This window comes from Spea bombifrons, chromosome 1 (assembly GCF_027358695.1).
Source record: "Spea bombifrons isolate aSpeBom1 chromosome 1, aSpeBom1.2.pri, whole genome shotgun sequence".
Lineage (NCBI taxonomy): Eukaryota > Metazoa > Chordata > Amphibia > Anura > Pelobatidae > Spea > Spea bombifrons.
Genome location: NC_071087.1, coordinates 79433208 through 79449354, shown reverse-complemented (window position 1 = coordinate 79449354; position 16147 = coordinate 79433208). Strand labels below are relative to the sequence as shown.

General features: G+C 43.8%; 1 protein-coding gene across 1 annotated transcript in view; it reads left to right on the top strand.

The window, feature by feature from the left end:
* Nucleotides 1-2474: 2474 nt before the first annotated feature.
* GNG7 (G protein subunit gamma 7) overlaps nt 2475-16147 on the top strand; it is a 28533-nt gene continuing 14860 nt past the window's right edge. Inside the window, exon 1 of the mRNA XM_053465159.1 lies at nt 2475-2532. The gene's annotated coding sequence lies outside the window, so the exon portion shown is untranslated. The remainder of the gene's footprint in view (nt 2533-16147) is intronic.

Sequence of the window (16147 nt, the reverse complement as noted above, 5' to 3'; positions counted from 1 at the left end):
CTTTGGGTGACGTACTTTCCCCCATTGGAGGATTGGGCGAGAGTATGTCACTGGAAGCGCTGCCATTTTGGCTAATGTGTGCACCAGGTTATGTCCCCAGAGATACAGAAGTGGCACAGGCAGATTGTTTCAGGGGCAGAAGTGGCACAAGCTGGCTGCTAAAGGGGCAGCGGTGGCACAGGCAGGCTATTTTAGGGGCAGCGGTGGCACAGGCAAGCTGTTTTTGGGGGAGATGCCTACCACGTCAATGTCTTGCTTAGTGGATAGTGGTGGGAGTTATGCTGTACCACCATCAAGTATATAAGGATAGGCGTTATTCTGTAATTTAATATTTTTTTTTCAGATTTCTATTTTTTCCAGTTGACATACAGTTTAAAAATGTATGAAATATTGTATTTGATTGATTATAGGATGACCCTGATTATAAGACTACCCCCCAAAATTTGAATATTAATTTAGAAAAAAAGCCCCCTACATGATACCCCCGACCTACAAAACATCCCCAGACTTGTCCCCTGTGCTCCAGACTTCCTGGTGTCAAGTAGGGGCAGCGCAGGTGCTGGGGTGAACGTCTGCGACACTTCCGCTGGGGATTCTCTGACTGAGCACCGGAAAGTCATGCCGGCGCTCTGACTGAGCACCGGAACGTCACCCTGGTGCTCAGTCATAGAAGCCCCGGTGGAAGTGCCGGCAGCAGCGGAGGTTCACGCAGACGTTCACCCCAGCACCGCAGGGAATCCTCCTCTCTGGCAGCCGGTGCGCAATGCACTCAGACAACCTCCGCTGCTGCTGGCCGGTACTTCCACCGGGGCTTCTATGGTGGAGCACCAGAAGGTCATGTCATGTCATGCCAGCACTCCTTCACAGAAGCCCCGGCAGAAGTGCCGGCAGCAGTGGAGGTTGTCTGTGCGCATCAGGCAGACATCCACTGGCTGTCAGATAGGAGAATCCAGGCACCCTGCACGGCTGCTGGGGATACCAACATTGCCAACATTATTTTTTTTTTTTGTGTAGGGGGTTCCACATGCAGGATCTGCTCCGGGTGCCAAATACTCTAGGTACACCTCTACCTAATCCACAGGTGACACCCCCTCCCCAGATTTACTCTTCTCATGTTTTTTTGTGGCAAAGATGGCACAGACTAGACGTTTGGTCATCGAAGCATTGCGGGAGTCTAGCCATGACTCTACCAGCGAGGGCAAGGATGAGCTTATTTTATTTTTGCCGTTCAAGGTCACAGTATTGCACAGATTACATTACACACACAGTCTTATATCATATGTATCTCACATACACACTGATTCACATATGCACTCACCATCACATACACATAAAATACATTTTATATTATATCAATTATATAAGCCTAGGAAGCCTTGGGAACTACGCTGATTTAATAATATATTTATATTATAATACACATTCATTACAGACATGAGCAGTCTCAGACATTTAACCCCTCCATTACCATACATGATCAATCTCAGACTACTAACACCTCCATTACCAGACATGAGCAGTCTCTAATAACCCCATCCATTACCAGACATGAGCAGTCTCATTTAACCCTCTTCATTGCCATACATGAGCCTTCTCAGACAATTAACCCCCTCCATTACCAGACACACAGTCACACAAACAAGCAAACACAGTCACACTCACACAGTGTGTTTCTTATTATATTATCATATGCCTGAAGAATAGTCTTGAAAGCTTACAATCCATTATGCGTCAGTTAGCCAACACTGGTTGAAGAAGAAACCTGTGGGCAATTCCAGAGCCTTGGAGCTTAAGCGTACTTCGGTTGGGGCCTCTCAGGGCTTCTGTCCCATTAGCAGCAGGCTTTTTGTCACCCAGAAGAAGATAGATAAAGTTATTGTAAGACTCCAAAGTGTTAATCAATGAAACTCCCCTCTGAGTTACCATAGTGACAAGTCAGTGAGAGGACAGAGATTTTAACTCTTTCTACGCTATTCCCCTTAAAAACACATAAGACTGAGACTGTGTGAGCTCCAGTCTATAATGCCTAGATTGGCAGGGAGTCCTTCCCCTGTGGGGTCCTTATATGTGTGGGTTCTGCAAGCACGCCAGGGGTCTGTCTTACCTTGTGCCATGCTCTGCCCACCTTTACAGTAACAAACATCTTGTTAGAAACATAATTTAAGCAATCGTGATCACATTCAATATGATTCATTTTACGGGTAATACCTAGCAAACACTACCTTTAAAATAGGTATATAATATCTATATTCACATTTATATATAGGGATATACCTATATATGCCTTGGCACAGACTCTACACTCCTCCCAGTCTTAGTGACAGCTTGCTGTTTTCATGGCCATTATACTAATTCCACCTCATTATGTTCCAGCTAATAATAAATCGCCCATTATCCTTGTCTATGGTCACGCGCGCCGCCCCCCTCCAGCCCCCGCTGCGCGCGCTCCCTCTCTTCCTCCCGGTCCCGCCCCCTGCGCTCAGCTCGTTTTGAGGAGGTGCCGGCGGCCGATGCAGGGACCGGAGCCCGCGGGTGAGAGGTCATGTGACCAGGAGAGCGGGTGGAGGGAGGGGAACACCCGAAATTGCTCATTGTGGGACAAACTGTATTCTCCGCTAACGTGTGGAGACACACTAACGTATGTACTGTGAGCCTACCGTGCGCTCCACTCAGTGCTGTTTAAGTGCGGCTGTGTGAGGGGCGCTGAGCTTTGGGGCATATTGTGCTTCTGTGGGGTACACGCACACAAGGAATTAGTATGTAATGTGGCAGGCGCGGACACGCGTCCCTTTAAAATGCTGCTTTGCTTTGCACTGATCGAAACCAGGTGTGCACTGCACTGTTGCACTGGCTACACTGATTGACACTGAGCTGTTTCACAGGAGGAGATCTTTACGGAAGGTTTTGTAAGCGACCCTTTAATGACCGGTTGGGCAACAGTTGCTGCTCTGTTGCTATTGCATAAAGAACCCACTTTTTCATTTGCATATGATGTGACTCAGAACTGTGGAGGTTTTGAACATGTCTGCGATCCTGCACAGGTAGTACCATGAAAATGGTGATGTAAAGAAACCGTTTTGAAGGATGTCGGTGTTAGAGGGATGGACATTACATCATGTGTACCTCTTAATCATGGTGTCTGTTGTTAACTTTCGTTTATGGTAAATCAACTTTCCAAGGTCTTATTATGTAGCATTGTCGTTAACCGTATGATGTGTTGCCTGCAAGTTAAAGGTGCTATTCCGCCAGTGGCGTAACTACAGCTGTTGCAGCTGCGACGGAGCCAGGGGCGATCTCTGCGACACCTTGTTCCTGGTACTGGTTCAAAATTGTTTAGAAGGGGTCCTTCTGACCCGGACCAGTGCAGACCAGGTCAGAAGGGCCCTTTCTAAACTATTTTGAACTGGCACAGGGAGACAGGAACACATTGGTGTCATGTTAAGTCAATTGATAAAGTCAATTGATGCCGCTGTAAAGCCAAGGGTGCTTGCACAGTGTGCGAGCATCCAGACAGGAAGCTGCTGGAGAGGTGAGAGGTAAGCGAGCACAGGTGAGGGTATGTTTGTATGTGTATGTATATACACATTGGGAACTTGATGCAAGCAACTGGTTAAGCCGAACTAATTTTGGTAGTTGTTAGTGGAACAGCCACCCAACAGAAGTGGTAGAGGTTAATAGAGTGAGGGAATTGTAACATGCGTGAGATTACATATTGAATAAGGCTTTAGTGTTTTTAGCTAGAAACACTATATGGACAAAAGTATTGGGACACGTGACCATTACACCAGCAGGGACTTTTATGACACCCTGCTCAGAATACATGGACGTTACAATGTAGTTGTTCGTTGGATGAGAAGGCCTCGTCCGCTATCTCCTTTACAGTTCATCCCAAAGGTGTTTGATGGGGTTGAGGTCAGCACTCTGTGCGGGCCAGTCAAGTTCTTCCACACCAAGCTCGCCCAACCATGTCTTCATGTACCTTGCTTTGTGCACAGGGATTCTGGAATAGAAAAGGGCATTGGTTGAAAGCATAGCATCGTCCAAAATGTCTTGATATGCTGAAGAGGACATACTAAGTCATTTTGAACAATGGGGGTATCACTGTACTCAGAAGATGTTGCTGAACACGCATTGGGGTGTTCTTTGGCAGTAAGCTATACCAGGAGCTGTAAATTAATACCTGAAGTGCAATGTGTGTGGGGAAAAATGTGTTAAAATACCAGAATTTAAAATACCTTGAGGTGTCCGGTTTTCAAGAATATATAGTTTGATGAGGATAAATTGAATTGGACAGCTTTAAAGATGTCCCAAATAGGACAAATTCTGGACAAAGAGAATCTATTAAGCAGGTTTTTTTTTTAGCTTTTGTAAATGGTGGTTTTTTGTTTTTTTTTTTTACAGCAAATTAGATGATATAATCAAATAATGGTATATAAAGCTCTTCTTTTCCCGAATAGAACAATATACACGATCAGCCATAACATTATTACCACCTGCCTAATATTTTGTAGGTCTCCCTTTTGCCACCAAAACAAGCCTGACCCGCCGAGGCATGGACACCACTAGATATCTGCAGGTGTGCTGCGGTGTCTGGCACCAAGATGTTAGCAGCAGATCCTTTTAAGTCCTGTAAGTTGCAAGGTGGGTCCTCCATCGACCCTGGTGCCATGTGTTCTCCAGGTAAGCGACACACATGCACCTGGGCAGCGTAAAAAAGAATGCGATTCATCAGACCAGGCCACCTTCTTCTATTGCTCCAGTACTGATGCTCACATGCTCATTGTAGGCTCTCTCTGCAGTGGACAAGGGTCAGCATGGGCACCCTGACTGGTTTGCAACAGTATTATTACAGCTATTAACTTTTTCAGCAATTTGAGCAACAGTAGCTAGTCTGTTGCAGGGCACCCTTGGCATTTCACATGCATCAATGAGCCTTGGCTGTCCATGATCCTGTAGCCGTTTCATCGTTTTTCCTTCCTTGGACAACTTTTGATAGGTAAACACTCCACAAGAGCTGTAGTTTTGGAGATGCTTCAACCCAGTCGTCTAGCCATCACAATTTGGCCCTTGTCAAAGTTGCTCAGATTCTTATGCTTGTGCATTTTTCCTGCTTTTAACACGTCAACGTTGAGAAAGAAATGTTCATTTGCTGCTTAATATATCCTGCCCATTGGCAGGTGCCATGATAACAAGATTGTCAGTGCTATTCACTTTACTTGTCAGTGGTCATAATGTTATGGCCAATCGGTGAATAATATGTATGGGTACATTCAGTGAGAGAAGAAAACCTAAACACAAACACAGGAGAAATCTCAAAACAACCACTGTGGCAAAAGGTATAAAGAACAATCTTGTTGCAAAGGGGGAAATAGTAATTTGAAATGTATACATATATTTTAGTCCATTGAAATCTTTTATGTAAGTAAAATATAATCCCAGTGTAAGGTGAATGTATCATACAGCTAAATAATAAGTGACTGGACATCAGTAAATAAAACGCTTACGGGATCACACAGTACATTTTCAGAGTGTGCCTGGAAGTCATGTTGTCGTCACACAGCAGTGATGCGAGTCTTGTGCTGCTGATGCCATACATGGTAATCATTTGAGTTGCACCATTAGGGGGAGCCAGAGACTAATCAAAATATCAGTTTTTAACTAGCAGAACAGTGTAGTAGTGGAATAAAACCTGATTGCTCATATTATATATTACAGTAACCATTTCTTTACTGGAAGTTTTTATTACCCTAAAGACCAGAGGTTTTCTTTTTAACCATATGTTTGTTAAATCACGATTCCTCTTTTCCATGTTTGATGTAACCAAACAAATGAGGCTTTTTTTTTTTTGTTCACGGCCTGGGCCCTTCTGCTTGCCTGCAGGGTTGCGCTGAGGCAGGTGTCTGGGTGCCGTGTAGTAACTGAAAAAGCCAGCGCCAGTAGAAGCACTGGCTTAAGGGAGACCCCACTGGCCCCTACACCCCCCCCACACAGACACACACACAAACACGGGCATAGTGGTAGGACAGCACAGCGCGCCATGCTTTCTCAGACCCAACACGCTGAGTCTGAGCCAGAAAAGCTGTGTGTGTGTAAGCAATTATGTTAGTCTTTGTATGTACCGTATTTGCTCGATTAATCAGATTATTAATTTATGAAAAAAAGAAAAAGCCTGAATATAAGACGACCCTATAGGAAAAAAGTTTTACCAGTAAATGTTAATTCATGTAAACTATGTGAACATTTTTTTTTTTAATAAAAGCTATAATTGAGAAAAATATTTTGTTTTTATTTCCTTTTTTTCAGCCTGCCCCCCCCCAGTTATGCACATCAGCCCCCTGGCTTGCCACTCTGCCCCATGATATGCATTATATCCCCTATATGCCACTATGCCCCATGATATGCCCTTTAACCCTCTAAATGCCACTGTGCCCCATGATATGCCTTTTGACCCCCTATGTGCCACTCTGCCTCCAGAATTGCCTTATACCCCTATATGCCACTCTGGCATTTAGGGGGTTAAAAGGCATATTATGGGGCAGAGTGGCATATAGGGAGGTATAAGGCATTTCAGGAGGCAGAGTGGCATTAAGGGGGTTAAAAGGCATTTCACAGAGCACTCTGCCTCCAGAAATGCCTTATGCCCCCCATTTAACACTCCCCTCCTCCAAACTTACCGGAGCTTCTGAGTCCCCGGTGCATAGTCCGGGCAGTGTGTAGAGCTCTACGCGATTCGTGTAGACCAGGGCTCGACAAATCCCAGGCGCCAGGTCGCCATGGCGACAGAGAATTTTGTCCTGGCGCCTAGGTTTTGTCAGCCTCTTACATCCAGAAAAAATTGTGGATGTAAGAGGCTGAGTCACCACACGGGGGCGCTGCAGCTGTCTGGGCAGACAGCACAGCCACTCCGAGCCCGCCCCCGAGCCTGAGATCACTCCCACGGAGTGAGCCTGTAGGCTGAAAACGCGGTTGCTGGAAAAGCAGCACTCGTGTTTTCAGCTGCCACAGGCAGCCTCAGGGAAGGGGTTTGTGTGTTGATTGGGTCCCCACACAAGTCTGGGGACCTCACCCAACACCCCCCAGCTGCCTGATCGCTCCATGGGAGCGACAGCGCAGCGTTAACCCCTTCAATGCCGCGATCGCGGCATTTAGGGGTTAATTCCCGTTTTGGGGGCTTTGCTGCTGGTGGTCTGCCTGGAAGCCCAGGCAGACCAGCAACAGGAAAAACGAGCCCCCACAAGCCCTTTGATGACTCCTGTAGGTATGGAAGCCTACAGCAGTCATCAAAGAGACTCCCTCTGCAATGGCTGGTCCATAGACCAGCAATTGAGTCCCAGCTGCCAGAGGCAGCTTCAGGGACAGGGGGAGAGGGTTCTTCGGTCTCCACATGAGTGTGGAGACCAGCCCCAACACCCCCCCTGCTGCCTGATCGCTCCCTGAGAGCGACAGTGCAGCGTTAACCCCTTCAATGCCGCGATCGTGGCGTTTTAGGGGTTAACTCCCGTTTTGTAAGGGGCTCTGCTACCGGTGGTCTGCCTGGAAGCCCAGGCAGACCAGCAACAGCAAAAAAACGAGCCCCCACAAGCCCTTTGATGATTCCTGTAGTCATAGAAGCCTACAGCAGTCATCATAGACTCTCCCCTGCAGTGGCTGGTCTATAGACCAGCAATTGCTTCCCAGCTGCCAGAGGCAGCTTCAGGGACAGGGTGAGAGGGTTCTTTGGTCTCACCATGAGTGTGGAGACCAGCCCAAACACCCCCCTGCTGCCTGATCACTCCATGAGAGCGACAGTGCAGCGTTTTACCCCGTTCAATGCCACAATTGTGTATGCCACATTCGTGGCATTGCAGGGGTTAACATTTGTCCCCACAAGCTTGTGGGGACTAAATATCTGTCAATGCTGTGCTCCAATGGAACATCAGCATCGAAAGAGTTAAAAAAATGAAAAAAAATAATTAAAAAAAAAACCAAACAGCACTGACCTGAAAGTCCAGGGTGCTTCCAGGTCAAACGCTGTGAGTTTAGTAAGTGGGCTGATGATGATCGAATCCCTCCTGACCAACTGTTAGTTTAAAAAAATCCTGGCTCCTAACTTTTTTACCTGGCGCCTAGATTCACAACAAATTTGTCAAGCCCTGGTGTAGACAACTTCCGCTGCAGCCGGGAGGAGGTGCGGTTGGCGGCGGGTGTTGTCTGCGTCCATCGTGCAGACCTTCCCCGGCTGTCAGAGATCATGGGGAACTCTGATCTCTGACAGCCGGGGAAGTTCTGCGCGATGGACGCAGACAACCCTCGCTGCTAGCCGGTAAGTGTGTGTGTGTGTGTGGGGGGGAGACAGAACGATCCAGGTCCCCTGCATCGCTGCGGGGGATCTGGATCTTAGTCTCATAGTCATACCTAGTTGAGGTCTGATTATAAGACGACCCTGATTATAAGACGAGGGGTATTTTTCAGAGCATTTGCTCTGGAAAAAACCTCGTCTTATAATCGAGCAAATATATACTATGTATAAGCATGCTACTATATGTATGTATGTGTGTATGTTACTATACATGTATATATATGTATGTGTAGTTTGTGTGTTAATAAAGTGACCAGCGAGTGTGTTTATATAAAGTACACCTGTACGATTGCTTGTTAACACAAAGAGGTAATCGGCTAATCACATGGCAGCAACTCAATGCATTTAGACATGTAGACATGGTCAAGACAACTTACTGAAGTTGAAACCAAGCATCAGAATGGGGAAGAAAGGGGATCTAAGTGACTTTGAATGTGGCATGGGCCAAACGGGCTGGTCTGAGTATTTTAGAAACTGCTGATCTACTGTGATTTTCACACAGAACCATCTCTAGGGTTTACAGAGAATAGTCTGGAAAAGAGAAAATATCCAGTAAGCGTCAGTTTTGTGGACGAAAATTCCATGTTGATGTCGGAGGTCAGCGTAGAATGGGCAGGCTGGTTCGAGATGACAGAAAGGCAACAGTAACTTAAGGTATGCAGAATACCATCTCTGAGCGCACATGTTGAACCCTCTAGAATGTAAGCTAATTTGAGCAATGTCTACCCATTGTACAGCGCTATGGAATATGATTGCGCTATATAAAAAAACAAATACCGTATTTGCCCGAATATAGGCCGCACTTTTTCCCCCCACTTTAAGTCTTTAAAGTGGGGGTGCGGCCTATATTCGGGGTTTAGCGCAGGAATGCACAATTCGTATCGCCCGGCACCGGGGACGTGCAGTTCCGGACTCCGGGCAGGCAGCAGGGTTAGGATCCCTGCTCTCCTACTCTCCGATACCCTGAGACAGCCTCCCCTGCCAGCACTTTTCACGGGGGGAGTGCCGGCACGGGAGGTTATCTAAGCACATTTCGCAGACGTTCAGCTGCTGCGGCAACGCACGCGTAAACAACCTCCGCTGCCGGCACGTCTGCTCGATGTGCTTTAACAATATCCCTTGCTGGGACTTTCTATGGGGGGGAATGTTTCCCGCACCTTGTAGAAAGTATGCCAGGAAGAATGAAGGTAGTTCTGATGGCAAAAGGGGTCCAACCCGGTACTAGCAAGGTGAACCTACTAAAGTGGCCAGTGAGTGTAAATGTGTATATATAATGTGTGTGTGTATGTAAATTATATATAGTAAAAAACAGCAAGGCAATAAAAGCACCGAATATTACAGACATTTTAAAGTGCAGAGAGGGCCCAACATAGTTCTTGGCCTAAGAGTTCTCATGGTTTGTTTTTAGATGCATTGATATAATGGGGGTGTGAAAAACTGAATTCTTCTTATTGTTTTTTGGTATATGCCATCAGTTTATTTCCTGTGTCTCTTGTTACATTCTCAGTCCCTGATAATCTTATTCCTTAACAGATGTGATCTTAATGTTCCCAAACATGAGTCGGTGGATTATACACTCTCTGTTGCTTAACATAATGTCCCGTTGCACATTGGGTCTATAGAAAATGCATGTGCTCTTGGGCTAGTATTTCAGCTCATTACCGAATGACTTGTTTTTGAAGCATTCACCTTGCATAACTACACACAATATTAAATGAGCAACACAGCTAAGTCAAAATGGCAACAATTGCCAATAATAACTGAATTGTTGAAGCCTTCAAAACAACAAACAAGATGATAAGACATTAAAGTGCAAACAAAACAAAAACTGAATGGTATCTTTCTTTATTAACCCCTTTGTGACAATGGCTGATTCTATTTGTTGTACCCTTCTTGACAAAGGCTGTTTTAATATTCCTGCGGCGCTCATGTTTGGCTGTAATTTTATTCTTTCTCGTTTATAAAAATAAAAGTTTATTTATTTATTTTCCCAGGACAAGAGGGGCTTTCTTTATGTTGTTTTCATTGTATCATATCATTTACCATTAAAAAGTATAAAATATGGTGAAACATATAGAAAAAAATGACTTTTTCAGATTTTTACTTGAAAAATCTTTTATGCAGCTATAAAAGTTAATGAAAAAAACTGCTAACTAGATTCTACTATTTGTCCTGAGTTTAGAAATACCCAATGTTTTTTTGCTTTTTTCGGCACGTTATGGGGCAATAAGTTTAAGAAGCGTTTTTTCCAAATCTGGTAATTCTTCCCCCCCATGTGCTTTTTCAGGTATCTCTGAAGCCGTCCAATGCAATTTACCCCATCAAACCATATACCCCAGGGTATTTCAAATGTTAGTATTATTTTTTCAAATCACATTTTTGTTCAGTTTTCATTTTCAAATGTTAGTATTATAACTCTTTAACTGCACTAATTCTACAGCCAGTCTTTGTCAAACTTTGTGTCATTTTTTGCGTCCCCCCCCACACACACTGTACTTTAGGTATAAATTCATAGCTCCTGGTTTATGCCACTGTTGCACAACACCCCAATATGCGTTCAGCAACATCTCTCGAGTACACTGATACCACCCATGCATGGGTTTGTCTGAGTGTTTATGGGCAAAAGGGCCACATTTGGGACATTTTTCAATCTTGAACTTTGACATTTGGTGTTCCAATGCCCATGCCCTATTTAGTACATCTTTGAGCCCGGACAACTCAGTATGGCCTATAAAATGATATGTTTTTGAAAACTAGACACCCCAGTATATTTTAAATGCTGGTATTTTAACTTGTTACATGCACACATTTTACCACCAGCCTTTGTCAAAGTTTGCAGTAGTATTTTATGTGTGTATTTGTTGTACTTTAGGTATGAATTTACAGGTATATGTCACACAACAGCCCAATATGTGTTCAGCAACATCTCCTGAGTGTAGTGATACCCCACAGCGGAGGTGGGCTGCACGCAATGCGCAACGTTCGCCAACTGCCAGAGAGGAGGATCCGCCGGAGCGCTGCAGGGGACCCGGATCATTCTCTCTTGCAGCCGGTGGGCGTCTGTGCGATGTGTGCAGACATCCTCTGCTACTGCCGGCACTTCCACTGGGGCTTCTATGATGGCACATGACCTTCCAGTGCTCAGTCATAGAAGCTACAGCGAAAGTGCCGGCCAGAAGCAGAGGTTGTCTATGCACATCGAGTCTGGAGCACGGAGGATAAGTCTGGGAGGGGGCATATCAAGGGCACAGTGGTATATAGGGGGTTATAAGGCATATTTGGGGGGCACAGTGGCATATCAGGGGGCAGAGGGGCATATCATAGAAACTGACGGCAGATAAGAACCATTAGGCCCATCTAGTCTGCCTAACCTCAGTACTTTCCTTAGTACCTGCCCTTATCCTATATCTAGCTTGGCCTTATGCCTATCCCATGCTTGCTTAAATGTCTTTATTGGTATATCTACCACTTCTGCTGGAAGGCTATTCCATGCGTCCACTACCCTTTCCGTAAAGTAATATTTCCTGATGTTACTATTAAACCTTTACCCCTCTAGCTTATGACTATGTCCTCTTCTTGTGGTAGTATTTCTCCTTTTAAATGAACTCTCTTCCTTTATCCTGTTGATTCCCTTTTAAGCATTTAAATGTTTCTATCATATCACCCCTGTCACGTCTTTCTTCCAGGCTATATATAATCATTTGCCATTTGGCTTCTTCCTCCAAGAACATCAACCTTGGCACAGTGGCATATAGGGGGTTATAAGGCATATTTGGTGGGGGCACAGTGGCATATAGGGGGTATAAGGCATATCAGGGGGCACAGTGGCATATTTGGTGGGGGCATGGGCATATTTGGGGGTGCAGTGGGGCATGTCTGGGGGTATAAGGCATATCTGGGGGGGGAGTAGCATATCAGGGGAGGACAGAGTGGCATATCTGGGGGTATAAGGCATACTGGGGTATAAAGCATATCTGGGGGTATAAGGCATATGTGGGGAGAGCAGAATGGCATATCTGGGGGTATGTGGCATATGTGGGGAGGGCAGCGTGGAATATCTGGGGCTATGTGGCATATCTGGGAGGCAGTGTGGCAAGCCTGGGCTCAAATGTGCATAACTGGGGGGGGCAGGTTGAGAAATAAAAACAAGAAAATGCATTTTTCTCAAAGTTTTTTTATATTCTGCTGTTTGTTTTTAACATCCTGTTTGTTTATTAAATTATTTTAAATAAATGAAAAATAATCAACCAACTAACAGATTATGAAAATCGTTAGTTGCAACCCTACTCTAGTGATGTCACCATGATGTCACAAGGGTTTCCTCTGTTTCAAAAGAGATCCGTGGGGGTCTGAAAAGAACCAATATGGGACCGCTAGCAGTAATGGACTGCTTTCTTCTATAACGTTATAAGAGTGTAAAAATACAAAGTGTAAAATAATACAAACACAAAAATAATCACCTGTAGAACCCTTTACCCATCCCCTTGAAAAATAAAACTCCTAAAAGAAATACCGCTCCTCACATAATTTTTTTTTTTTTTTTTTTTAATATGTATGTTCTAAGAATGGCCCATAGCGCCCCCAAAACATGCCAAACATATGCATGTGGGGCCTACTCTGGGGATGTTGCTGAACAAGAACTAGGGGTGTTATGCGAAGTAGCAAATATGCTGCGCAAGAAATCAAAGCGACAAAACAGTTACCACAAACTTTAGAAGAGATTGGTAAATTAATGACTGCATGAAATATTCATAAATATAGAGTTTTGGGGTATAATTTGAATTTGTAGGTTCTAAAGGGTCCATATAGAACATAGGCCCTGTAAAAAAAATTTGTGAAAATTTCAAGTTTGAAAACTTGATATGCACGACTTTCAATTTTGGCAAAACACGCCAAACCTATGCATTTGAGGCATTGCTGTGCTTGGGGGAAGTTGCTTTATGCAGATTGGTGGGGTTTTTTTGCAGTTGGACAGGGCATGAAATCAAAAGCAGCAATGCAAAATGTGTTTGTAAAGCAGATTTTTTTACCACCCAATTTCGATGTGATTGGTGGGCAAATGAACACACAAAATATGAGATCATATGACAAAAAAGCCCTATTTGTCCTGAAAAGAAAGAGTGTTAAACTGCATTCGTCCTGAAGTATATCAGTTGTTAGTGGGCATCAGCTGACAAAGTTATATGTGAATGGGGTAAAAGGAGCAAAGGATTGGTCTAATCAGCAGACGGATTTAATTGGTTGCCATGGAGATATTACTTTTACGGTGGGCAGTTTGCATAGAGAAGCAAGAATAGACAAATAAAGAAAATCAGCTCCACGGATTTGATATTGCCCTACAGTACAAGACTGGGCAAATCTCAAGATAGCAACTGCTCCAAAATGTTGTCACTGGTGCCCAATCTCCTACAGTAGACGATAATTATGTCCATCCCTGCCTCCAATGGCCGCATTGCAAACGGTGAATCTTGCCAGTTGGGTTCAGATCACGTGTAGGTTTGTGACCTGCAGTGAATCTCTGCTGACATATATGAGTCAAGTTCTGCGCGGGGCAGCATTCCTTTCTTATGTGACCTGTATACTGTGTTTCGGGCACGTGTGCAGCTGGCAGGCCGGGCGTCTCCTTAATCTGCCAGGTTGCATAAAGTGTGCCTTAAATTCCACACAACGCTGAAATTGTTTATCACTCTAAATAATAACAGGCTGCGTTTTGACTGCGGGAGCATTCCTATGTGGCACACGTCAAACTAATCCACAGCGTCTCTGTTACTTTGACAGTGCAAAATTCGAAAAAGAATCCTTTTTCTGTCTTCTGTATAGACTGGAAACTAAATGTTTACTACCTAATAATCCTTTGCTGACTCCAGTAAATCCTATTATCTAATATGTCTACTTGCAACAAAAATGTGTCTACACCTAAACTTTTTATTTGTCATGTTACATAGTTACATGGGAAGGCTAGAAAAGGCCATTTTGTCAGGTCCTTAGTTAGAAATCATCTTAAAGTACTTAAAAAGTAATTCCATGATCTGACATTTTGTGCCGGACATGTAAGCATTCCCCTTAAAATCAGTGATTCCTGTGCGTGCACACGAGGGTCTTGGGTGACACCATATAAATTTAAAGTGGCCTCTTAAATGCCATAATGTGCATATTATGGCTGGAGCGTCCCTTTAGGATGGAATTGTTCCCTAAAATTAATAAGTGGACTCTTTTTGTCCATTCTGTCTGTGGGGGGGGGGCTGTTCAAGACCAAAAGTAAATAAATCTAGTTTAGCCAAAAACGAGTGTTAATGTTTTAGTTTTTCTTTATATGTTTTCTAACTAACTAACACATATTTCTTATGGTGGCCAAAATGGAAAAGCATTATCTATATGAGGCCTATCTGGTGCTTTTGTATAGAGAAATAATCACATGTCCAGATCTTGCGTTAATGACCTTTTTTTGCTGCATGCAAGTAATAGTGTGTGTGAGTGTGTGGGGGGGGGGTAGCCCAAATCCCCTCTCAATCCAAACACTTTTAGTGCCAACGACTAGCCCTGCCCTCGCCCCTACATACAGCAGATATAGCGTGCCACAGCTCGGCACATATGATCACCCAACTTAATTAAATAATTTTGCAACAAACACACATTGTGAGCTGAATTTCTAACTCTACACATTTTGGTGTCATCTTCAGAAATAGAAATTACTTAGATACATCATTAATATGCAAATTAAAAAGAAAAGGTCCAGTGGTACTGTACTTCATGAGAAGAGATTGCAAAATGAACTTGTAAATGTACATTTGCTCATAGCTAGATTTGCTAGATTTACCAAAATATGTACACCGGATGCTTTTTTCAACTGTCAATTTACAGTATTTGTTAGCTTCTTATGGGTGTTTTGATATTTTGGGATGTTGTTCCATTTCCTTGCTGAACGTAACCATTTTGTAAATAAAATTCAGCATTGATTGTTGTTAAAGGCACAAACCCATCCTAGAAATAAGTCTTGCAATTCTTCACAAAATGCTAATGTCATGAAGGCAAGCACTAACTAGTTGTTGCCATAGAAACCGATATATAAATATGCTGTAATGCTCTTTTTAAAACAGGAAGAATAAAATGCAAATGCTGGGGCTTAGCACGCGAGAGCTCAATTATTGTTATTATTATGTTTTATGTATAATATAGAGTGAATGCGAAGTAGCATCTTTAAAAACCCCTTAATGACAAAGCCCGTACATGTATGGGCTCAAAATGCATTGTTTTCAATGGGTTTAAGGACCGCCCATTGTCGTTAAGGGGTTAATCGATACACCTATGTCATTTACCACTCACAGAAATAAACAACTAGGTATCCTAATGTATGCCAGTGTATGTGCCAAGTGGGGGGGGCACATAGTATTACCCACTTACCTTCATCAAAGTGTTTAGTCTTAATATTTGTGTTAGTATGTAGCCATATTCTTAAACTTTGTTAATTAAATTCCTTGAGGTTTACTAAACTGTGGGTCGTGGTATGGGATGCGTTTGGCCAAACTCCATGCACGTGATATACCTACTGCCCCTTAGCTCTAGCACTGGCTCGTGAACACTGCAAGTGGGGCCTGTTCAGACACTCATGCGCACGCAAGCATTTATCTAGAGGGGAAAAAAATAGAAGGCATTTGATTAAGTGCTTCTCATCCTGCGTGTTTCTTTTTTATGCTGCCAATACTCTGCAGGTTTTCGGTAAATTATTTTATTAGGGCAGTGATATCATGCTGTCTTTTACTTAGCAAGCTTACTAGCTGTCACGCTCAATTTTTATACACGCGTGTATAA